At 23.8% G+C, this 27,694-nt stretch overlaps 1 long non-coding RNA gene across 1 annotated transcript; it reads right to left on the reverse strand.

Annotated features, from left to right (window-relative positions):
- On the reverse strand, positions 1 to 25,582 carry LOC116185637. Its single transcript, XR_004150503.1, has 3 exons — positions 25,470 to 25,582; positions 2,492 to 2,740; positions 1 to 447 (listed from the first exon to the last, which is right to left on the reverse strand). It is a non-coding gene; the product is annotated as an uncharacterized LOC116185637 (long non-coding RNA).
- Positions 25,583 to 27,694: the final 2,112 nt, after the last annotated feature.

Here is a 27,694-nt window from a genome sequence, read left to right on the forward strand (position 1 = left end):
AATTTGTATAGAGGTTATAGAGTTTGCCTATATCTCCATTGATTAATTATCCAGTAGCTGTAAGCCCGTCATTGATACCCCCTTGCTTATTTCGCGCCTCATCGTCGGTTACATGTCGTTAACTGTATAAAGATCCAGTCAAACTTCTTCAATGAAACAGTTGTTTCATTCATTTCTCAATGTGGTATACCCTAATATTATGTTCCAAGTGGCGATATTATCGACAAATGATGAACTAATGTGTTGAGTCGCGACCCACAGGCGCCACATTCTTGTATAGAAATACGAGAAGATCGATAATAAAATAATATTAAAATGTTACATACGTGACTATATTATTTGCAGAAAATATCAAATTCACGGTTGTCGACTATTTCTGGTTGCTGAAGATTTTGCTTCACTGCATAACTTCTTTTAATTCGACAATGAAGATTTGATTTTTTTTACCTGAAATAAAATGAAGACTTATCGTTATTAAATTTGTTGTAAATTGAATTCTGTAAATTAATAAAATATATTAATAAAAATGAAATAATATTTTGTAATTTTTTTATTTATTTGAATTATATGTAAATTAATAAATGTTTTATTAAATTAATAAATGTTTTATTAAATCATTAAATCTTTTCAAATTTAAAAATCAGGTTTCGATCCAATTTTATATTAATATATATAATATATATTTATATATTATATTCTTTAATAAATGATATAGTTAGTAATTTAGAAATATATACATACTATTTTAAATTATTAAAAAAGAATTAACAATGAAGATTAATAATTTTTACATTTATTTTTATTTATTCAGTTTCAATTTATAAATTTGTCTATTAATACTTTCAAAAAATATAATTTTAATTTCAGTATGTAATTATTTTAAATATGTCTTATTATACAATACATAACAAATAAATAAATATTTTTATTGATATGAGAAATTAATATTTAAAATAAAATATTAAAAAAAAAAAAGAAAATAGTAAATTTAGTTTAAAAATAATTACAAACAAATAGCTTACTCACGCGATTATTAGAATATATATCTATGTATGTGTTAACTCTGACATTTTAGAATTCTGAACACAATTTTCGTCAAAAATTGCTTTTGGCGATAAAAAGTTTTAGTATCTTCTTGTTGTTTTAGCGACATATATTTTTCTCTATATTTGATGCAATAACTGTCCCACTTTTAATATCACAAAATTTTATAATATTGTTTATAAATAAAACATTTATATTTCATAAAAATTACAATTTATTTAAAAATAATATTCTGTCATTTATTTTATATATTTTAATTGAATTTTAACAATAAATTATAAATTTTTGTAAAAATTATTAATTTCTAAAAAAAACGAATAACAACAATATTTAAATAATAATCAATAATAAACAATAAATTATTGTTTAAATATATAAAGTTATAGAATATTGATTATTCAAAAACTTACTTTTTCATGTTATATAATATCTATAATAATTATCGTTTCATTATTTTGAAAAAGAGAATTTTGTTAAATCTTTTAATCTTCGAATGAAATTATAAAATGAAATTAATAAAATTAAAATTCTTTTCTATAAAATAAATTTCTTCACTTAATTATACCATCAGTCGTTACTTGTACGACAAAATCACAAACAACCTCGTTTATGATAAAATCAATACTAGTCTTTCCAACCATCTTGCGGTAAGAATACTCGCTTTCGAAAGTTTGTGTATTTACACATATGATAACTTCCTCGATTATTTAAAATCAAATATACCGACGGAGATAAATTCAATATCGATTGCAGATTCATTTTCACTTGATATATTTTTTTCTTTGTAGCATGTAAATATTTAATTTTTAACAATTTAATACAAAATTTATTCTCGCATATATAACAATTCTGAAATATTTTATGGCATGAAAATTTTATATTTCTGTCATATTTTTTTTCATTTCCTCTGTACCATTTATATAATTAACAAAATCCATTTTCAATTTTTGAAATATTTTAGTAACAATATGATTTTGATATGAAATATAATTATATTTACATTTATGAATATGAATATACAAATTTTGATTGAAAGCTATTATATTTTCCAAAAAAAGAAAAGAAAAAAAAATATTAAATAATTTTATTCCTGAAAATAACTATTTTTATAATTTCAAAAAATTAAAAACTCTTTTTCAATATATTCTATTTTCTTTCTTTATCATCCATTTTTGATGATAAATATGATTGTCCAGGTTTAATAAAATTACATAAAAAAGAATAAGAAAATTTGATAAAAAAATTTTATTCACGAATCTATAACATCGATCATAAATAATAGATACATTCAAAAATATATAATTTTAAATGTTCTAATCCACAATTCATCCAATTTCAACTTCTCAACAATCATATGCAATTGTTCGTAGAAAAACAGCATTGCACAGATTTTATAAATGATCATTTTTATCATTTTATCGTACATTTTTTCTTGTCTTGACATTACCTGACTATTAACTTTAACTTAAGATTGACTAAAGACAGCGAAGAATTTTTTTTCATAGGGTGTACTGCTCCCCGTAGTCGTCTAGTCGAAGATTACTAATCCACAACGATGGAAGCCATGCAAACGCCCCCTTGGAATCGAGCCACGAGCCGGAGTTCTCTCTTATCGTTAAGAATCGATAATTTAACTTATCCTTTCCCTCGTGCATGTTCCTTGCATTGATATTCATTACCAGGTAAGATAAGATACCTTGTAAAAATAATATTCTCGTGTTTGGATTCTTCTTAGAATCTGAGAACGTTTCCTACATTAAAAGTGAAAATAAACGAATATGGAAGATTATATTAAATGCAATGTATTAATTACTAATTATTTGAATTGTTCAGTAGTATTTTGTTTTACGATCAACGTATGATAAGTGTTTTTTGACGATTAGAAAGATTTTGTTTTTTTGATGGAATTATGAAGAAGAAAGTTTTCAATTTTTTTCGAATTGTAATTCTATTTTAATTACCTATAATAACATTCGAATTTTCATGAAAATATTTCTAAATAAAAAAACACCAATTGTTCAAATAAAATTTGTTCCAATTTCTCAAAATTTTTTTCTAAAAATAAACCTGACATTATATACTCGTAACGAACGAGTATTCATTTGTTCAAGTGTTTTTTACGAATAAAAAGTTCATATGCTAAATTATATGTAAATATCTAATTTTTATTTCGATTTTTTTTTTTTTTCTAAAAATGAACTTGCACCACATCGTTCGTAATGAACGATCCAATTGTTCGAGTGTCATGTCAATTTACAGATGGGCGTTGGTTCTCTTTATTTGTAAATGCATCGACAAACAGACGAATAAACGAGCACGAGTCGTGACATTTATGTAACCTTAGGGCTTTACGACTCGTCCCGGATGAACGCCTTCCCAAAACACAATTCATCGGTTCATCAAAGGAGACAATGTATCATTAGAGTTCCAGGTACCAAGATGAAAGTATGTTCATGTTTGTTGAGCGGAAATGAACGTAGGAAGTCGCTGATATTATAATACACGTCATAACAAATCAAGGTCGTTACAAATATAATTAATTAATTTGTCTTGATGTTTTAGTTGATTTTTATTTCTTCGATTCATTTATAAAAATAGTGCATAAACATAGATGGTATAATAATTATTTATCCAGATATTATGCATAATTTTAGAAAAATATTTTTGTATTTTTAATGTCAAAGAATTGTTAAAATTATTTCATATGTAACATGTCAGAGATAATGTGATCTTAAAATTCTAATAATTTATGATATAATATATAAAATAAAATAGAATTTAAAAAATGGAAAATTGGAGAATAAAATAAATATACATGATTTGTACCATTATTATTCTTTGCCTATCAATTGTGAATAGAAAGAATAAAAAGTTTATGTAAGATAAAACCAAAAATTAGTAATTATTATTTTATAGTTGAAAAATATCAAAGAAAGTACATACAAAATTTTATTTTCTTTTTTTACAGAATTTTGGTATTTTTTTTTTCTTTTCATTTAAATACAACATATAGTTTCTATTGACTCAATTAAATTTTTTGTTGTAAAAAAAAATATTATCATTATTAAAAATTACTACAAAAGATCACATATGTTATTATAAGTAGACACAAAATTAAATTTTAAACCATTAACTTTAAAATTTATATTGATTACAGTTACAATAATTATAAATTTTCTAAATTTTATTATTACACCTTTTTATCTAATTACATTCTATACAAAATTTATTCATTACATATATTTTTTTCCAATAATATTCTAATAATATTAATATAAAAATACCTAGTCAATGCGTACTTATTTAAGAATCATGACGCATTAAAAAAATAAAATCTGCTTTCAAAGGATTTTTCACTATTTATCTCTTTATTATATTTATGGTTTTACATACAGCATAATGAGTTGAACTAACTTTGCTTCTATCATAAGAAAATATCGTTATAAAATATTTACACCCATATTGTAGTGCTAATCAAAAGCTATATATCATACGATTTAAGTATATTAAATAATAACAATTATCTTAAATGTCGATTACTTCATTATTTTTGATTTAAGAGAATAATTATTATCTATTAACACTCATAATTATTGTCTCACAAGATAAGATAAGGAAAAAAATTACGATTGACACATGCACTACATATGATTGTTTTAAATTAAAAATGTGTTGTGAAACGAAGTTAACACATTGGTAAAAAAATCATTTTTAAAGAATGATATTGTTAGAAAATTATTTTCTAAAAGAGATATATTTTTTTTATCAGTTATTAGATATTATTTTTATGAAGAAGATATAATGTATTATAATTTAAAAATTATCAATATTATATCATTATTATCAATATTGAAAATAAATATCACTCAATAATTCTTAATCTATTGAGTATAAACAATTTTCAAAATTTCAACCATTTTAATATAAATAAAACTATTAAAAACTTATTACTTTAGAAATGAGATGGAAATATTATATATTATCATGCAGATATTTTGTTCAAAATTAATTTTGATTTTTATTATGTTTATAAGGTGTTTTATATATATTGTTTTATATATTGTGTTTATAAGGTGAGATATAAATCAAACAAACACAAAAATATCATCAATATTTAATCTATAAACGATTAAAATTAGAAGAAGCGAGATAGAGATAAAATAAAAGTTCTATTTCCATCTTACTTCATCTAACTTACAGTTAACTTCAACTTCCAGTTTATAACTTAACAAATAAATCTCAACTTCAAAATACATATAATAAATCTCATACACTTTTATGTTTGTTCTTAAAATGGATTTTTCAAAGATATATTTCACAAATATATCAAAAAACATCAGTACATAATCTTTCCATAATATTATTCGATAATTACCATATATTTACAGTTAGATGCAACATTAAGGATAAATGTGCACTGCGTTTACTACAAACCGTACACATCATCATAATTATGCATAATTCCACACACATACACACTTAAAAACGTACAACCAATCTATAAGAATTAGTCAGAGAGAAAAAAAAAGAAAAAGAAAAAGGTGACACGTCGCCTATTCTCGGATCAGAGGACCGTAGACCCGATATACTTGTTCAAAGTGGTTGGATTTGACGATCTTACGTGCAAACACGCCCACGCGGATGCGCACATATCCTCTTCGTTCTTCTTCTGTCCACTATACCCTCTCCATCGCGAAACTTATCCACATTTAGATACCAAGCCTCGGTCGATTCACGACACTTAAAAGTTATCTTTGCTAATTACGTAGGTAACCTGAATTCCATCGATAGTAGTGTAGTGCCTTTTGAATTGTATCTTTATCACTTAAATGTCGGTCTGGTGAAGAGTCTATCTACGGTGTAACGGGTGGTCAAATTATTATGTAAATTTGAAACACGTTAGAAATAAATGAATTAGTTTGAAAAATAATAGAAATAAATTTGATTATTTTTTTTTAGGGAATAATGTAGGGAATGTCGATATACTTTATTTTATTATTTTACAATATCAAATATAATATATTTCTAACATTTAAGTAATGCGTTTAAAAATTAATATATATGTATTTGGATATATGTATTGTTAATTTTATAATCCAAATTAAAATAATATATTGCTTCAATAGTGATTCTCTTAGTAGTAGTCTCTTGAAATTTATATAAGAATAAAATTGAAATTGCAAAACAAATTATTTTAATTCCAAAATAATAATTCGTAAAAATTTTATTTAATTTTATTTAATTTGTTAAATTTTATTTTAAAATAAAATTTATAAATTTTCAATAAATTCAAACAATACAAATCGTAAGAGATAATTAAAATACGATGAATCAAATTAAATTTTAAACTTCTATAGTATGTTCGAAATAACTTCAATTTATGATTGAAATTGAAAAAAAAAAAAGAAGAATGATATCGAGTTACAAGAAAATTTCAAGTTTAATCAAGAATGAATGTTTTTTTCTTTTATCCTTTTTGCCAGTGACGTAACCAGTTTTTGGTCGTTAAACGTAGAATGATTTCACTTCTGAGACAACGATTTGGTCCATTAGCCGTACATCGTACAATTACCAGTAAGACGATATGGCAACAATCAGTTACGCCTCGACATCAAGAACTATGTTTAATGATAATTGAGAGAGGTGCGCCTATCAATCGTATGAAGTAACTTAAAAAGGATGGGTTACATTATTAAGATATTAATGATATTTTATACTCGATGTTGCTTTAATTACACTTTATTATCTATTTACTTTACTTTACTTTAGTATAAAAATTTTTTCACATTTTGGATATTATTTTTGAATATTTTATCTATATTTCTTATAAACAAGATTAACTATTTAACTATTAGATAGAATTATCGAAATATTCTCATAGGAAATATTATTTATTTTTATATATTTTAATTTTAATTTTTAATTGGTGTTTAATCGAATAACTGTGAACTACTTTTCCTCCACATAATTATATAAAAATACTTTTAATATACTAGCATAAATATGATACTTTATTTTTAAAAATATATAAAAATATTAGAATAATATGTTAAGTAAAATATAAAATATAAAATATTTAACATTAATATACAATTAGCATAACATAAATCTAATATTTTTTAAAAATCCATTGCAAAAAACTATAACTTATTGTATTCCCATAGTTATAATAAATTAAATAATGACGAAAATTTTTATTATAAAATTTTCTATATAAAATAATTGTAGCAATTTTTCAAAAAATATTATTCTCCAACTACTATTTTTCAAATACATTGCAATTCTCTTGAGATGTTAATTCACAGGATGGCGTTGTTTCAATAATTCAAAAAATTATTACATTAAACATTGTTAAACTTACAATATTATTAACATTATTGAATTTATTAATCTTTTTATTTTTTTATAAAATTATAAAACATTTTAAATCCTTAAATCTTTTAAAAAAAAAAACAATGACAAATTAAGGGAAATTATTCTGATGATTATTAGAGAATTAAGTCTTAAATGTATAAAGTGTATCTCTTTGGCAATATATCAATAATATAACAGTCATACATACACTGTTTAATTAATGCATGTTGCGCTTGGAAGTATATATTCATACTACATACAATATAGGATATAGAACATCTGCGTGAACAAATAAATGGAACGTCTGTCCATGCACAAATAGATTAATTTTTATTTTATCATCTTTGTATCTCTCCGATTTTAATATATTCGTGTTATTTATAAATATTATCTTCTATAATAAGAATATTTTTAGTTTAAAAAGACAATTTAGAAATTATATTATAGTTTAATAATAGCCAATAAAATAATTAATACTAATTTATTTATATATACGTTGTAAATAAATAATATCATAATCATATTTAAAAAGAAAAAATATAGAAATAAATAATAAGGAATAAATATAGTTTAAAAATTTTTTCTATTGCTCTAATCAAACCTAACCTCAAAATTATATTATATTCGAGAAAATTATTGCATCACAGTGTTTACAAAAATATGATTTGCTCCATCATTGAATTAATTTACTTTAATATACTTCTTCTTCAACTTACTTCACTGCCTGTACTCGTCGTCCATTGTTGTTTAGTTCTTTTAGACTTTAGGGACACATGCAAATTTGTGCTTTTTCCCCTTTGTTCGCGTTAGCAGCTGCGCCACTCGTTAGTTGACACTTATTAATATTTTTTACTTTCGCGTTTACCATTCTCGTAGCTAGCTGTTCTTAATATTCTTTATGTTTCACGCATACAGAAACTGATAACGTATGACTTAATTTAATCATCGTAATGAGATCATAAATGATACGATCAATTCATTCAATAATCTTGAATCATATTAAAATTATTTCACACATGGAAACAAATTTGATCACTAATAAATCTAATAAATAAAAAAATCTAATAGAAAGTATTAATATTTTTTTTTCTTCTTTAAAATAACTATAATAATTCAAGAATAATTTGTTTCATTTCGAAAATTTATTAAATTTAATTATAATAAAGAAAAAAGGATCAAAAGATTAATATTTTCAGAATCATAAATAATTTTTTATTTCTGTTAAAATCTATTTTAAAAATATGTAAAAAAAAAAAAAAATCGAAAGAAGAAAATATATTATAAATAGTCACGTGTATTTGAATGTCACAAAAGATAATTAAAAAAAAAAAAATTAGAAATTCATTATTTTCCACGAAATTACAGATATCTTAACCTTTTCTAATAAAACATTATAAGATATCCTTTACAATATTTTCAAAGCAATTGTCAAGTGAAATAAGATATTATCAATTTTTTTTTCTCTTTTCATCACTAAAAGATTTCAACAGCGAAAAATTCTTCAACGGATATTACTAAGAATAATTTTAATTCAAATAAGCGTTAGCTTTTCTGAAGAGGTTAACCATTTAAAGAAAAACGATTCCATTCTGGCAAAGATTGGATGCTGTGCGACGTCGCGTCGTTTTATTATCGATTCTCCTGTCTGCAACTCGTGCGAACCCTCTCTTCTACCTCCCCCTCTTTCACAGCCCCTCGCCCCCTTTAGTCAGCCTTTGTACGCAGTCCCTTCCTGGTTTACGCGAAACATAGTAAGGGTAAGTTCGCTCGAATGTGACATAAGTTTGTTCTAGGCTGAAAGACATATCAATAACCCATTTCCATTAACTCGTTTTCGTTTTATGCAAATAACAATACGCCACTCCGCTATTCGTTTCTGTTTTCGTATTCCATTTTTAGGTTATGTATTTTATCCGTGTATTAAACGTCGTTTTTTAAGCGCTTTATATCTTTGGATTAAAATAACATATTTCAATATGAAAAGTTTAAACGATATTGCGATCTAATATTTCGTAATAATATTAAAATTAATATTAAAATAAAAATAACTTGAAAACTAAATAGATTAAAATATATTTAATTTTAACGTGAAAAAAAAAGAATATAAAATTCGAAATATAAAATATTATATTTTTATTAAAAAAAAATGAATTCAATAAACGTACGATACATATCCATTGTAAATATCGATATTTTGAATATTTAATAATGGAAGACAGATCGTCAAGTATGAAAACGCATATTTATCGATGTTACCTATTTTCCATAGTAGATTTAGTATTAGTATGAAAAACATTCTTGCACGCACTTTCCATTTACAACGGAAATTATCCCCACGTAATAACGCGCTGTCGCTAAGTTTTATTGATTACACGCACACTTGCTTATTCACCTGATTATTGGGACAGTAACTGGAAAAAGAATTATGTAACGTAGCGTAATAAATTATTTCAAATTTACAGAAATGATAATGAAGTTGTAAATACATTATGATACATTATGATATAAATACATATAATATAAATACATTTGTGTTTTAATATATACAGAATTTTTTTTAATATTGATAATATATAATTTATTATTAATAGAACATATTACATTTATATTTATAGAATAACAACATTTATATTTATAGAATAAACAAAACAAATACAAAAATTGGCATATAAAAATATCAGTAAAAGGATTATTGAGTTATAAGAAATTGAAATTTGTATTAGATGAAGCAAGATAATGATAGAGTAATTTTATGACAATTTGCTTTCTCTTTATTTCGTTTAACGAAAATTTAAATTGCGTATAATTTAAGAAATAAACTTTATTTGATAGTATATAATACCAATAATAGAAAATATTTTATATTATAAATGAATTTATATACAAATATTATATTAATACTTATAATTATTTTAGATTAAATTTTTTTTAAAGATAATTATTCTTTTAAAAGAGAAAAATTATATAAAAATATTATATACATGTTTATCTAATATCTAAAATTTCTAATAATATTAGAAAGAAACGATTAATTAGATATTTTTTGATAATTATGTATACTTACAAATTTTATATATAGATATATTTAATCAACATGTTTGTATTATTCACAATTCCTAAAAATGATTTTAAGAAATTATTGATTATGTATGTTCACTCATAAGTGCTAATACTTGTAGATTATCGAATAAATTCTTATCAGAATATCTTAAGTTCTTAATTTCATTGTTGTGCAAAGATTGGAACTTGTTTCATTTAAGCTTATCAATTCTTAGGCATTTGATATTGACTTTATGTTGTGTAATGCCTGTATAAAAAATAGAACAGAATAATACGACTCGACAGTTTTTTTGTTAGTTTCTAAATACAAATGTACCAATATAGTAAATTTCTAAAATAAAAAATAAATTTTGCTTTGGGCAAAATATTTTGTACTGAATGACATGTATCTAACATGAAAAATAAATCTTCTTTCAATCTATAGGCTAATCTCGACGTTAAAGGTTATCCATTTTTAAAATATGTATATGAGGATATATTGTATATCCAATTAGTGTTAAAAAAAAAAAAAAAACTTGTCAAACAATCATCATGTCTCGTTCCTGATCATTCTCAAGATGTGACATCATCGATTATCATACACGAACCTAGTCCAACTAACATCATTTTACAATTTCAACACTGAGAAATTAAACTTTAATGAATATATATACAGTCAGTTACAAAAGTCTTTATATATCTTAAATGAATTCAATTTGTAAATCAAATCAAAATCAAAACGAAAAATTTTTTTTTTATGAAATTTTCAGAATAATGGATGTCTAAAAATTGATGGTATAACTTAAAAAATGATATGTAAAGATAAATAAAATATTAAAAATATTTTACAAAGTTTACAAAGTTCTTTAAATATTTTTTAATTTTTAAATAAATTTAAAAAGTTATAGATATTTTACATTTTTGTGAATTTAAAATCAGATTAGATTAAGTTAAATTAGATTAGGTATAATTTATTTGTCTTAATAATAAAAAACTTACAATCTAAATTATTATATATATTTTGAAATAGTATATAGGACATTTTATTTAAAAAAAACATTCAAGAAAATTAAGTTTGGAAATTTTTCAAATATAAATGAATGATTAATTAATAGTGTTGAATATTATTTTTCAAGAAATCTATCTTGATTTTTAATTTCTAATCCAAAAATAAGAACTTAAATAATAAAATTTTATTTTATATATTTTATTTATTTTTACATACAAAATCTATTATTGAATGAAATAAACATGTAACTTATTTTGAAGAAATTTTTCATTTTAATGAAGCCTATTATTATTATTATTATTATTCTTTTTTTATTTTATTGCAGATTCTTCTATTTTATTTATATATATTTATATAATATCACATGTAAGAATCAGTAACCATTACAACAGAATGTATCTTAATATTTTTCTTTTTTAAAAATAAAATGAGATAATATAAGGATAAAGTATGTTATAATAAAATGATATAGTATAATGTTCTAGAATTTTTTCCTCATTAAATGAGATAAAATTTTCTCTCTATTTGAAATAAAATAAAATAACAGAATTTCTTTTCTAGAATCCCCCTTTTTAAATTTAAATAAAACGAGATAGTACAGTTTTTTGCTTTAGTCGAAGTAAAAAACGAGACTCTGGATATTAATTTAATAAATAGATATAAATGCATTAATGCAACATATAAATCATAAAAATATAAATTTACATTAATAATGAACTATTTAAACAATTGAGATAATAATTTCAAAACATAATTTTTCTATTCGTAATAAAATAAAATTAGCTTCAGTATTTTCTTTCTTTACTCGGAGTAAAATAAGATAGCACAGTTTCAGAACTTTCTTCGCACGAATAAAATGAAATGGAATTTTTCTTAGTCGAATTAGAATAATTATATAGATTCAAAATTTTATTTATTTAATCAAAATTAAATTGTCAGTTTGTTCGAAGAAAATATTATTATTCTGCCTTTATTATTTTACAAACGTCTTTCGAGAAATACGAATACATTCTAACTATAAGAATACGATTGAAAAATACAATTATCAGTAACATAAGTACGTGTTATCACGTCATAAAAAATGAATTACAATTTCTGCGGTGTAATTTATTTTTGATAAAGGCATGTCATTTACTAGAAACTAAAATAAAATGAAAAGAATTTATAAATAAGAAATAATAATATTTTTAAAAATATACTATATTTTTACTACATCTGTCATAATGAAAAAATATATAATAAGCTTGTAGCAAAAATATAAATTTACATAAATACGAATTATTTCACATTAAATTATTTTTATTTTAAAGAGATTCATTTTTTACAGTTTTTACAGATTTATTATATATATCTATATATTTAAAAAGAATATTCTACACGTGATATGTAGAATGCAAATGTTGATGGAAAACAAACAAAAAATGTAGAATTCAAATTTGATTGTGTCCTTCTCTTATTATTTAATAAAAAATGATAATTTTGGTAAAATAAAACAATAACATGTGTTTCAAATTTAAAAAAATTAAGATAAAGACTTACCAACTTAATTACTAACTATTAATTGTTATGCAAAAAAAAATTTTTTTTCCAATTAATATTTTCATTAACGTTCAATCAAATCAATAATTTTTAATTGTTCTAAAATTTTAATAAATTATAATAAATTCATAATAAATTTCAAAAATTTTAAAAATAGAATTCATATTTTTATAAATACAATTTGAATAAAGATTCGTTTCGTTTTTTCAAATGAAATAATCACTTTGTATAATATATAGTTTGTAAATTGAAATCTTTCATAAATATCTATCAATAGATTCCAAACTTAGAAACGAGACAATGAAAACCAATATCCATTTCTTTACATCGATCGATAAATTTTGCTTCTTCTATCACGATCAATTCGGTGTACATCAAACGAACTATTTATTCGCAACTGGTTTTATCAACGTTGACGCGATTACATTTCTCGATACAATTTTAAAGCTGACGTAATCATCGCAAGGATCAAGGCGTTATCGGTATGCGGTTGTTGCACAGATAGAAACGACATGCCAGGTGTAACTTCCATGGAATACACTGTCATTCAAAAGTATAAGGACATTTGATTTTAAGAAATTTCCAGCACACGTGAAATGCCGATGAAATATGCGAAATTTAACATTTTAAAATACATATTTTTTAAAATACGCGATGTTTAACATTTTTTTTGTATGTGGCTTTTTTTTTCTGAAAACAATTAACTATTTTAGCTATTAATTTATTACAAATATTTTTCAACGATTTTAACATATTCATCAATGTGGTTTTTTTTTCTGAAAATAAGTAAATTTTAGCTATTAACTTATTTTTTTCCAATTGAAATTGGAATTTGAGATATTTATGTATTTATTTATTTATTTTTTTATTTCTGGAAATAATGTTTCAATGTTTTTTGTTATTTGATTTGGTGAAACCAATCAATCTTCTATAAATTTAAAAAGAGACATATGAGATCTATATGAGATCTATATGAGAATATCCCACTAAATAGAGTTTGAAAAACAAAATGTTTTTGTTATTTGTTAAATAAAAAGTGTCTATTATATCTATAAGATATATTTAAATTATTAGAAAAAATTTATTCTTTTCCTTTTTAACAATATATAATAGTTCAATACTTAAATCTAATTTTAGATTTGCTTTTATTACTTTATCACTGTAGTAGTCTTCATGTTAATTGCTCCTCGAATCAATTAGAAGTGTCTGAGAGGTTTTTTAGCAAAACATAACCTCACTTTGTGATGAAACTGTGTATGTAGTATCTATAATGTATGCATATAGTGTATATGCAATATATGCAGTATTCACAGTAATTGGCAAATAAACATTTTTTTTATCCTTTTTCGAAGTTTTTTTTGTAAATATTTCACTCGAGAAAAAATTTCTAATATTAATACAAAGAGCATCAAATTGAATAGCTTTGAAAAACAAAATAAATGTAGAATTTAAGAGACAAATTTCATTTGAAATTTCAATTATCAAATTTTTAAACATGATGAGTTATTATTCATTGTTAATAAAAAAAGTACAAGAAATAAATTAATCATTTTTATAACAAGGATACGTGTTCTAAAATATCAATTGATCATTTGAATCATTAAACTTCGAATAATTCGATACAAATATCCTATCAAAAAATTTTTTCCAATCGATATAAATATCCTATATTTAAAAAATTTTTTAAAACATTAACAAAATACTCTTTGATAAAATTAAAAAATTGTTCAAAATATTATTAAAGTTTCTGATATTAAAGAATATACTAATCCGTATACCAAAATTTGTGATAAAAATATCACAAAAAGCTGTGAAAGAGACGCAGTATCGTACAAAATTTGTAAAATTTTCGAAATTCATTAATCTTACCAAATAATATGGAGAGAAGCACGGTAATCGAATATAGAAAAATGCTTAAAAAATCAAAACTCATGGAAAATCTCGAATACCATAGCTATCCCAATACTTTTGAACAGCAGTGTACGCGTCACGTATCTTCGAAGCCCATTTGATCGAGTTTGATCGTTTCGAGGACGTGTTTATGGCCCCGCCACCAGGCCTTTAACGGAAAGCGGAACAAATCGGTGAAGGGCCGCCTATCCGAATGCGGCCACAAGCGCGACAAATTGATACCAAACACGTCCACGGTTTCGTTTAAGGAATTGCATCGTGTCTTATGTAGATTAAGCGTTGCGAGCGTGGATAGCTCCACGTTTCAGATGGGGAGAAGGCGAGTTACGCGATCGACTTGGAGAGGCAAGTGTTACGAGATATTTTCTCAAACGCAATATCCTGTGACCAAAATCGTGACACGTGGTTGTGGTCGTTCAATGTACACGGTGGAACCGATCCACAATTCATCGATGATTAAGCGGTGATGAATGTATTTAAATAAATTTGAATGTATTGAAAATGAAAAACTTACTTTTATCCAAATATTTTTTCTGTTATTTCTTTAGATTAATTCCTTGTAATTCAATTTTATATATTATATATTATAAATCTTATAGAATTCTGATTTTTAAAATTCGAATACTATTTAATTTAATCTTTTTTTCTATCATTAGTACTTTTTTTTCAAAATAAATATATTTCAAGTATGTATAATTATTATATATAATATCAAATATATGATATAACATCTTGATTATAGAAATTGTGAAACATATATATATATATATATATATTAAAATAATTAAATTTTTGATCCTATGATTTATCTGTGATATATCAACAGTTTGTACAATTTTATATCTTATTATTAAATATATGATTAATTAATTATTATTAAATTCATTTAAATGAAATTTAATTTACCTTGATATTAAATTGCTATTATTAAATTTTAATATAAAATTTCCGTATAAAATTTCCTTGATAATGTTAATTTTGATTATTGATAATCATAAGAAGAATAGATAAGAAAAATAAAAAAAAAAATACGTATTATTTTACTTTATCTTATTAAATAATTTGAAAAGTGTTTCATAAGTAAAATAATAAGTTTTTGAAAACGAAAAGTATTTTATTTCTTTATTCCTCATTATTATGCAGGCCGCGTTACAAGTAGTTCATGTCGATATCTGTTGCACCGAACCGAAAGCAAGTGGAACCATCCGTGTTTATGCTCCATAAATCTTCGACTCGTTGATTTATTTCGAAGATAAAACTTTCGCGAATGTTACTTTAAATTTTAAAAATGTACAATTTTATTGTTATCTGATTTTATTATAAACATAATAATTAACTTTATACCGATATACGTATGATTTATTCGACGACACCCTGTATAAAAAAATCTACGCAGAACGTTAAATGTGAGATCAAAGAACTCGATCAAGTTGAAATGCAATACGACTGTTTAATAGCGTTGCCTTTTAACTATGTTAATCGGTATACTTGCTTCTACTTATCTGTCTAATAGGTTTTTTTTATCACACCTTAATATACGATTCTAAAAAGGACACTTCGATAAGAATTCTAAGAACAAAATATTTTAAATAACGAAGAAATTTTGAATTTAAAGAATAAAGTTTGACAAATTTTTTTTCTACTCGCAATTTCAACAATTTCAAATGTACGAATATTTAATTTGAATTTAAAAAAAAACAATAATAAGTAAATATTTTACGTATAAATTAATTTATAATGTTTATAAATGAAAATAAAAAAAAGAAAGAAAAATGAAACAATTATATCTTTTTAAAAATTTAATAAAAATCCAAAAAATATTTAAATAAACAAACAATTTTATAATATATATGAAAGAAATAATTCTCATAATTAAACTTAAAAATTTTATGAATTAAGAAAAGATGATGTGATCAAGGTAATAGTAGATATGCGCTACATACCGCAAATTATTACATAATAGCGAATTGGCGTAACGACTGTCTCTAAAAATAGACACATTTTATCCTAAAGTTAAATTTAATTTTCTTCTTAAAAAAAAAAAAAAAAAAAAAAAAAAAAAACGTTTAAAATTCCTATTTTCGAATAAAAATGAAGTAGTAAAAACTTAATCTTTAATCTATAATAATATATTATCCTTGGTAGAAAATTTTTCAATCGAACGTAGTAAAAGTACTGTGATTTCCGAAATATATTTAAAATCCAAAAAAAAAAAAAAAAAAAATAAAAGTACATAAACAACATCAAATAAATTCCAACAACAACAAAAAAAGCCTACATATCACTTATCGAAATACCGTACGTAAATATTTAAATTATCATCGAGTCAAAAAATTTGTTCCCAAATCCCACTAATTTCTTCTTTGATCGAGCGCGATCGAAGAAAGACCGTAAAGCAAAGGGAGCGACGAAATTTATATAATATAATATTGCACTCGAATCATCGGAGCGTGGCTCATTAGAGTTCGTGCCTCGACGTGCCTTTAGCTTGCACGAACCCTCCATACGGAAGGAAGCCCCTCGAAAGCTTTGGAAGTGGGCAGATAATCACGGATGCTGTGTAGGTGCGTCTTGAACGAGGCGGGAGTCGAGGGTTTCTCCCATTTTTTTTCTTTTTTTTTTCCCCTCTCCCCCTCCCCCTCTGAGCATTCATCGCCGCTAGATTCTTTTGCCGGTCGGTGAACCCGACTCTCTCAATGGATCGCCCATTGACTTTCAATAAATCTAAACGGATAGGTCACGGATGATGTCGGTCTCGTTAGTTAGAGTTAAATAACGGCTAATCACGCGCTAAAACCAACGATGAAATTACACGGTGTGTTGCAGGTGTAAGTGTGGCTGTAGCGAGAGAGAGAGAGAGAGAGAGAGAGAGAGAGTTTGGTCAATATTTCGTGCGAGACGAAGTACGATGTACCAAGTTAGTCCAATATTTTCATCGGGCCTCGTTCGGTTTCGTAATCCAATATAGGCGCCTGTATACCTGCAACTGCTCAAGAGTTGGATGTTACGGATATAATAAGAGTGGAATTGATTTTTCGTTTGGCCTTCGCTAAGCTTTTCCTTCTTATGCCCGATTTAACTACGATCGGTTTATAAAATACTTTAAAGGTGGTAACCTTTGGATTCTTGGATTTTTGAATCGGCGAACCGAAAAATTTGAAATGAGTTGAAGGAAATGTTGGAAGCATTTTGATGATGTATATTTTTATTTGAAAATACGATTTTTTTTTTTTGTTTAATATCTAAATTAGAATTGAGGAAAATTTGAAATTGGAAAGTTGAAAGTGGATTGGGAAATTGAAATATTTTTTATTAGAAAATTGTAAATTATTTGAAAATATGATTTTATTTGATGCTTAGAATTATGGAAAATATCAAAATCGTGGAATATTTGTTTAGAAAAAATTTGAAATAAGTTGAAACAATTATTAAAAAATTATGGGATATTTTAATAAGAAAATTCTATTTGAAGATACGATTTTACTTAACATTTAAATTATGAAAAAGTTATGGAGTTATATCAAATATTTAAGAGACATATTTATAAAATAAATCAAAATAAATATTAGAAAATTGAAATTTCTCATTTTTTCATACATATTGATGGTAAAATGATTTTTTTTTTACATATTAATAATATAATATAATAATATTTCTAATATATTGTAATAAAATTGAAAATTATTGAAATACTCGTATTTTTCATATATTTCACGAATGAAATATTTGTTTCAAAATATTTATACGAGTTGATATATTTCTTATGCGCATAATAATATGTAATAATTATCCAACTAAATTGGCATATTTTTTACGTGTACAATAACTACTTCAACAGTCTATTTGCAAGATTCTGAGTCACTCTGAAGAAATCAAAACAAATCTTATTCCTATATTACATATTTCAAGAATCTATTTTCCTTTATTTGAATTTATAATTAGAAATTTACAATTATAAGTGAGAATATTTAAGATTAAAATAGTCTGTTTCCAAGGAATAAATTTTTTTACATGTTATTCATTATAAAACTTGATATTACTGTTTCTACATGAAATCAAAGCTTCATCGAATGGATGAAATTTCAGTTGTTTAACGTCTTGTTGGTCGAGATTAATAAAGTGTGAACTCCTTGTTTACTTACATGGTTAGCTGTATTTAAACACTTAAAAATTGGACGCGGAAAAGTATATTGTTGCCAGACAATTGGCACGGATTCAAATGGTATATGTGTTTGTAATCTGACAAAGAAATGTTTTTGCAATAATACAAATAAAGGAAAATATATAATTTCTTTATTTTACCTCTCAATACTTTCTATATTGGCTATAACTCCAAAATTACTTTAGAAAAAATAATATTTTAAATAAGAATTAAAAAACTGGAAACGAATAATTTGATTAGATTCTGTTATAAAAGTGAGTAACAAGGAATAATTTAAAAAATGCACAATTTTAAAGTTGTTGTCATTGTTGCAACAAATGAGTGACATATTCTCGTACAATAAATGACATTGGATACTTAAACATGTGTTTTGAGATATGGTCGAACATTATGACTGTAACATGAAATTCAAATTAATTAAATATTTATATCATAAAGAAATATTATGTTTCAACGCAATCTTAAGCAATGACAATAACATGCAATATGATTAAAAAATATAAATATTTTTATATTACATAAAAAAATATGTATACATTTTTTAGAGAGCAATCACACGAATTTAACAAAAATTTCCTCGATAAAGAAAAATATTAAACAAATATTAAAAAATTTTTAATTGCGATATTAGAAAAGCAAATTCACGAATTAATTATTAATAGATTTATGATCTTTAAATTAGAAAAAAATTAATTAACTTATAAATGAGAATATATGTTTCGTTTATAAAAACTATTAATTTAAAAATTCTATACTTCATGTATTTCAAGAAAATAAATTTTTCAGATATATTTATAAATAAATTGATTACATATGCAAATTCAAATTTTGATTAATGCAATTAAAGATATTATTTTTTTTTTTGCATATGTATTCTGTATAAATTTTCTCTATACATATAAACATTCTATTTTATAATTATTACATTTTCGAAATAAATTAATTGAAAAAAATAAATTATTATCCAGTTAAACAATATTTTTCTGCATATCACATGCGTTTTGTAATAATTTTTATACATTCAAATTTTCTCTCTAAATGCATAAATAATCTACAAGTAATACGTCTTTGAAGAATTAATTAAGAATTAGTATCGGGTAATATTATTGCATAAACATTCAAAACTTAAACAAAGATTCACTTTCACTTTTCAAATATCATAATCAACTATAGTTTCCATTTTTTTTGGCATATTATATGTCACTTCATAAATTTAAATGAATAAATACCGTTTATAGATACTATATTTTCAAAGTTAATAGAGAAAAATAAATTAGTATCTATAATATTTTTATTTTTCTATATATATTTCTATATATTCTTATATATATTCTATTATTAATAATATTCTAATATTAATGATATTCTATTATTCTAGATATATATTATTTATTATTATATTATTATATATATTATTATAAATTATTATCTATTATTCTATTATTCTAGATATTTGATATTCTAGAATTGATATTATTATATATTTTCTTCTATATATTTTTTCTGCATATACACGTATATTTTTATATATTCAAATTTCCTCTATAAATGCATGAACATTCGCAATTTATTTTACAGGTAATTAACACTTTTCGAAGGGGATTAATTGAGAAAAAGTAAACCAGCATCGATGTGGACAATATTGTTGCATAAACATTCAGGCTGTAGGAGAGTAACGATGCAAATCGTTGTAATAATCACGATGCACGTCAGGGCGTAAAGCGGGACATGGGTAACGAGGAGGACCTTGGCCCCCTACTCGTGTAACGATAAGTATTCGCGTAACGATAGGTACTCGCGTATTAGTCATGCGCATAAAATTTAACAAATCGTTCATTTTAGTCCGATCGTTTGTGGAGATTCTGTTTGAGAAAATATACGCATTTGTAACATTTGAAAAGAATCGCATGCAAAAGACTTTTTTTTTTATTCTTTCTGAAAGAAATAACGTTTTTTTCTTTTTCTCGCATAATTCGTAGACACGTGAATTTTAAAGAATATCAAATACTATGAATATTTTTTTACAAGTTTCGTCCAAATTTTGATTTTTATTAAGAATGCTAATCTAACCTTTTCATAAATTTAATATGAATTTTTGCTTTTATATTATTAAAATATTAAAATATAATTATGCAATTAATTATTTTCCACAATCTTATCTTCAAACTTAATTTAATTTAATCTAGTTTCTTCTTTGTCTATAAATTTTTGTTTTGTATTATTTTCTTGAAATAAAATAATTATTCAGTTTAATGATTTCCCCAATTTTATCTATAAATATAACCTAATCTTTTTTTTTAAATTATGAATTTTAAGTATATTAAATTATAAATCAATTTAAAAAAAACATAAAGATAAAAATTTTTTCATAAAAATGAATGAAAAGTTCTTTTAAATTCTCCTGATTGGTTTCTTCTTATGTTGAAACTTAAAAGCTTTAAAAAAAAAGGAGTAATCAAATAGTCAAAATTGAAAAGTTCATGTATAATTATTTAAAATAGATATTCAGATAATTTATAATAATATTTATACTTTTTCAATTTTTTAGAAATACTATATGTAAATATAATGTTGTTCTTCTCTAGTAGCAGAAGCGTGAATATTCAAATTTTTGTTTTGAATAAGTATATGAAATTAATGTCGTATTTTTATGCTTAACTTTATGTTTGACAGTGAAATTAAACTTTGAAATAAGACTAACTAATAAAAAAATATTGATTTTACAAATTATTTTATTATATTTTAGTTTAATTTTTTCTAAATTATTAGAATATCTTCCAAGCTTTTACAAGAGATTGTAGAATTATAATTATAATTTTTCCTAAGATCTTCTTATCTATTCTCTTTATTTTTCTATTATATCAAATAGCTTTCTGTCAAAGTCAAAATTTTCAACATTTTACATATATATAAAATTTTAAATTTAGAATAGAAACCAATAGTAAATATGTCAATAATAAAACGATGATTAAATTAAATTTGAAAATCTTTTAAAGATAACAAAATTTTAATTTTATGTTAAATAAAAGAATATCCAAATATCCAAATAAAATTCTCCAAGTAAAATTCTGTGAATACAAATCGATCAACGATTCAATTGAATCTGAAGATATTTTGAAAAAAAAACAATCCAATTTCCAATCTCAATTAAAACAATATAAAAATTCGAGTATTAATACAAGTAATAATAAATTGAAAAAAAATTTCGTTTCGTTATTAATACAAACTACATCACAAGTAATCAAATTCGTTCGTAGATATGGCATAAGGGGGGCCAATCCGCGTATCAATCCTGCATGCAGTCATTCGAAACGATGGTTGCGACAACGTGAGGACCCTCTTCGCGCTCGAAATTCTCCGGAAGTGAGGAACAAATTGCGGATGGCCAAAGTGTCGCCTTCATTCGTGGGCCAAACGAGGGAGATCGATTAAGGTTTCGAGTTGATGATCGAAGGTGAGCCAGGTCAATTCTGGCAATTGTAACACCCATATAACATCGTTATTTCATTGACGGTTGCCAATTTCCTAATTGACACACGATATGGCCCTTTCCTCGTCACGTTTCTTCAATCATAGATTATGGTAACGGTGGAACGGTGTGGTAATCGTTACGATGGTAACGTTCAATTAAATAGATAGTTTGTATCGGTCACGAATAGTATTAACTATATGACAGAATGACATTCGCGTGATGTACATTCATTTTGTAACATGTTAAAAGAACGTCGAAACGGCAAACTTTTAATTCGTGATCTGAAATAGGTATTGAACTCATCAATCAAAGTGTGGTTGGATAATTATTGCGTAAATTTGTTTCCAAGTTGAAGGACAACATTGTCTTCAATGTACAATGTATTTTCATGGATATTTATATGTTAATGTTATAAATAAAAGAATATCTATATTTTATAATTATTATTAAATATAATAGAATATATAAATAGAAGTTATGGTTAGAATATTTTTATAACACAGAATATTTATTAAATGGATTGTATTTGAACGTTCTGAAAATATATATTTCATAAAAAAAATATACATAGTATTCATTACTTATAATTTAAAAGAATTTCATTTTTTTAATTATGTATTATAATTTTAAAGAAATTATTGTATTGTTAAATTTTTCAATGATAGATATTATTAAATAAAAATCACAATTTATGTTTTTATTTCATAAAATATTTCATAACATTTGACTTGAAAATTTTTGAATAATTTAAAAGTATTTTTTAATTTTTCGTTTTTCATTGAGATTTAAAAAAAAGTTGATTGTTAACAATCTTCTTAGACAAGTAGTTAAAAAAAATGAAAAAAAAATGTTAATCGAAACAAGATAATCTTTATCGATATTAATCTAACTCCTTACTTACTATGAATTTCTGATAGCAATTTTTATTTTACTTACCTATTTCGAATTTTTCATTACATGTAAACTTTTTTATTTTTTATATCACAATGCAATCTTTATCTTATAATCTTTGATTAATTACCGTTTTTTAGTACTTACAAATAAAGCAACGATTTATACAAATAAGTACTTAAACAATTTAATTAATTCACTTTTTCTTTATAATTTTTTTTAAAAGAATCATCGATTGTCCATTAATCAAGAATATAATTTTCATGTAACATGTATCTCTTCGAGACTTTTACATGCGTTTCTGAATGGATATGATGAAAAATATCACCTCCTTGTTATCCGTTTCCTCTTAGAGTACAATGATTTCGCACAGTAAACAACAAGCAACAATGGTATACCACGATTATCTTGATCCACGTAAATGGAGTACAAGATGTAGGATTAATTATGTATGGGCGCCTGACAACATGCTGCATTAAGTTAATCAGCATCTAAAAGACTTCCCAGTCTTACGATTCAATATTATATGCCGGTTTTCTCATCGCTTTAAGTCTAATGCCCCCAGACACCGAGGCCATTGTACAGTCTTCAACGTGAACATGTGCATGTCGAGTGTGTTTTAATTCCGCAATTATTATTAAAGATGTGAACAAGTTGATAGAAACAACGTTTGATGTAGTTGATGAAAATAACGGTTGTTCCCTTTTTTTTCAATAACAAATGCACGAAGAAAAAAAAATGATATTCTTCAATTTATCAATATCATTACTTGAAAGTTTGAGATCGTTTCTAATTTTGCGATTTATGAAAGAAAATGAAATGAAAAATAATTTTAGTTTACTATTTTTTACTTTTAATATTGTTATATACTTATTGTGATGTCAATTATGTGATTATATGATTTAACTAAAAAATCGTTAGATTTAAATTAATGATTTTAAATATTTATAAATTATTAATTGTAAATATTTATATATTATATATAATATGTGTTTTATATTATTTTATCAAAAAAATTAGATTATTTCATATGAAAAGCATTATTTAAAGTTTTTTAAATATAATACTCTCTTTTATTTTTGCGATATAATATTTCATTTTTCTTTAATAAATATAATTTTAAAATTTTAATATACCATAAATATTATAATATTTTTATATGAGCTTTCTATATGAAATAATCTAATTTTTTTTGATAAAATAATATAATACGTGTTTATGTATAATATATAAATAAATATTAAATTAATAATTACAATCTAATAATTTTATATAATGTAATAGTATAAAATTTGTAAATGTAATAATATAAAAATTACATTAAAAAGCATACCTATTTTTCACTTAAAAAATTGCTTTTTCTTAATGAATATACTCTTCCAAAAACGTAGTATATATAATATTTAAAATACAATATAAATAAAAAAATAAATGTATAGTCACATATATATTATACACAATAATGCATTTTGTTTTAATATTAATTTTATCGACAAGTATTTACTATCTTTTAGACAAGCGTAACGTTATACTATCTTTGTATATTTATCTAATTTCGAATCTTTATTTTTATTAAAAAAAACATTTTAGTATATTAACGTTAAACAATTAATCGAGAAATTCTCACTCAAACAATTCGATAAATTATTAATCCATACATATCATAATAATATCTGTATTCTTTATGACAAACTGTCATATCAACATGCAGTTCCTCTTTACTATTCAAACCTCTCAAAACAATCTATACATCCACCTTTAACAAGGAAATAAACATACTTTCCAACATAAATAAACAAACGAATTCTCCACGTGCAGAAATAATTTTCTTAAATTTTCTCGTTACATAAACTATTCGGTAAAAAAGATACAAGAAAAATAGATCGAAACGGCTTAAACAGATTACGGAAATAATTTTCCGACATATTCCACCAAGATGGCGAAACTCGTGTTCCACCAATGAGCTTCGTTGTGCTCCAGTGTCGGAGCTTGCTCTCGAAAATAGAATTACGTAGAGAATCGCGCGCAATAATGAATATAACACCAACCTGTTCGCTGCATGACGTCGTCATCCTGCTGCAATTTGCTGCCGGTGTCGTCCTTGTTCGAATTCACTTGTACATCCGTCATCTTCCCGGTTGACGACTCTCACGATTCGTTCTTGTTAGGGCGAGGATACTTGTTTATCGCGGTGGTCGATTTCCACGCACTACTCGTCACGCCGTTGTACGCGCGTCGCGGCGGGAATCGGTCGGAAATATAACGAGAGGAGATGGTGCGCGATTCACTGCCAATTCACAAAGTGGAAGACGAAACGCGCGACACTTGCGACGCGTTTGAACTGACTGGCTCGACCGCCAGCTTTCCGGGATCACCCGAAGGCCCCACGCCTCGCTGCCGGAAATTGCCGACCGTTTACGAACCTCTTCACGATTCTCAGGTGCTTCATGTCGTGTCGCGAACAACGGCCAGACGTTGATTGCGGTTTATGTATCGCGCATTCACCCTTCTGCTGAATAGAGCGATACCAGAATTGGGGAAATTTTGAAATGGAACGAATATTGAAATATTTTTATAAGTAAATAACGTTTTTTTTAAAAATTTCATTTAATGTTTAAATTACGGATAAATATTTATTCATGATTGAATTCGACATAAGCGAAATATTTATTTTTTCGTTTAATAAAACGTGAACATCGAAGCACTTTTTTTTATCTCTTAAACATAGAACATAAATTGAGTTTTTATATGTACTGTATGTATAATAATTAAAAATATATTGAAATTAAAAATTACTTATTTAAAGTATTATTACACCATGAAATATTATTTTTTATATTTCGTTGAAATATTTATTTTCAAATATTATTTATATTAAAATATATAATGTTAATTGTTCTTAGACGATTTTAGCCACTGAAACAAATATAAATATTAAGTACAGAAAAATATCAATTGAAATTTATTCGTCAAATTATTTTATATTTCATGAAACTAAAAAGGAAATAGAATGAAAAAACTTGATAAAATTTTTTCGCATATATTTTTTTTTTGTGTTTAGAATAAACTTTCTAAAAATCGTTTATGAATTTTAACACTAATTTTAATACATATTTGAAATATTAATCTTTAGATCTAATATCTGTAGATATTATTGGAAAAATTTATTTGTAAAAATTTTGAATCACTGAAAAAATCAATTTTTATTTATTCAATTCAGAAATTATATATTTTTGATTCTATATTTTTAATTTGATGATTTCATTTTTCTGATTTTATGGGAAATAAATATTTTTCTCTAACAATTTTATTAATTTTTATTCAATTTTTAAGATTTATTAAATACAATATATATTGTATAAGAATAAATATTTGAAATTTATATAATTTGAATAAATTTGAATCATATATTTATATTACATAATAAATAAATAAATTAAAATTATATTTTTTTACTAATAAAAAGTAATAATATGAGCATGCATTTTATTTGTTGAGTAAAAAATGTAGAACTTAATGAAATTTCTTATTAAAATCTTAATAATATATCTATCTTTTATAACTTCAAAAAATTACAATTTCATTGATATTTTGCTATAATTTTAAAATTTAAAAAATTCAGAAATGAACTAGTACTAATGAAATTTAAAAATAACTTTGATTTAAGAAAAAAATTTGTATTCAATGATTGATTTTTCCAAATCAACTATTTTTCATTCAAATGAAATAAAATATCTAGGTTATATTTGATTCTTATACATTTTTTAATGATCTGCAATTATGCAGGTTTCTCTCTTTTTCTGAAGATTTTCAATTGTGCAATAACCTAATTTTCTTTCATCTCACTTGACAAATATTTTGTTATCAAATATTCATAATATTCAAATTTTTATCAAAATCATATTTCTTTTTACATTTATCAATATTCATGTATATAATAATTTCTAATTCTATTATAAATATTTTTAAATAATTTCTACAAACTGCATTTATTGATATAAAGCTAATAAAAACCCAATTGGAAATATTTAAACAAAACAACTGATAAATTATTATAAATATTTTAAAATAATTAATAGAAAATTAAAAGAGATAATGAAAAATAAATAATAAAGTAATATATGAAATTTTATATTTCCTAAAATATTCAAAGAATAGAATGAATGAAATTACACCAATGCTACCTGATAATAAGATTCACCTAATCTGTTAATCAATTTGATAATCTAAAGATTATCATATTATTTGTGTAAAGACTGAGAGACGCTCTGGA

This window comes from Apis dorsata, unplaced genomic scaffold, assembly GCF_000469605.1.
Source record: "Apis dorsata unplaced genomic scaffold, Apis dorsata 1.3 scaffold_233, whole genome shotgun sequence".
Classification (NCBI taxonomy): domain Eukaryota; kingdom Metazoa; phylum Arthropoda; class Insecta; order Hymenoptera; family Apidae; genus Apis; species Apis dorsata.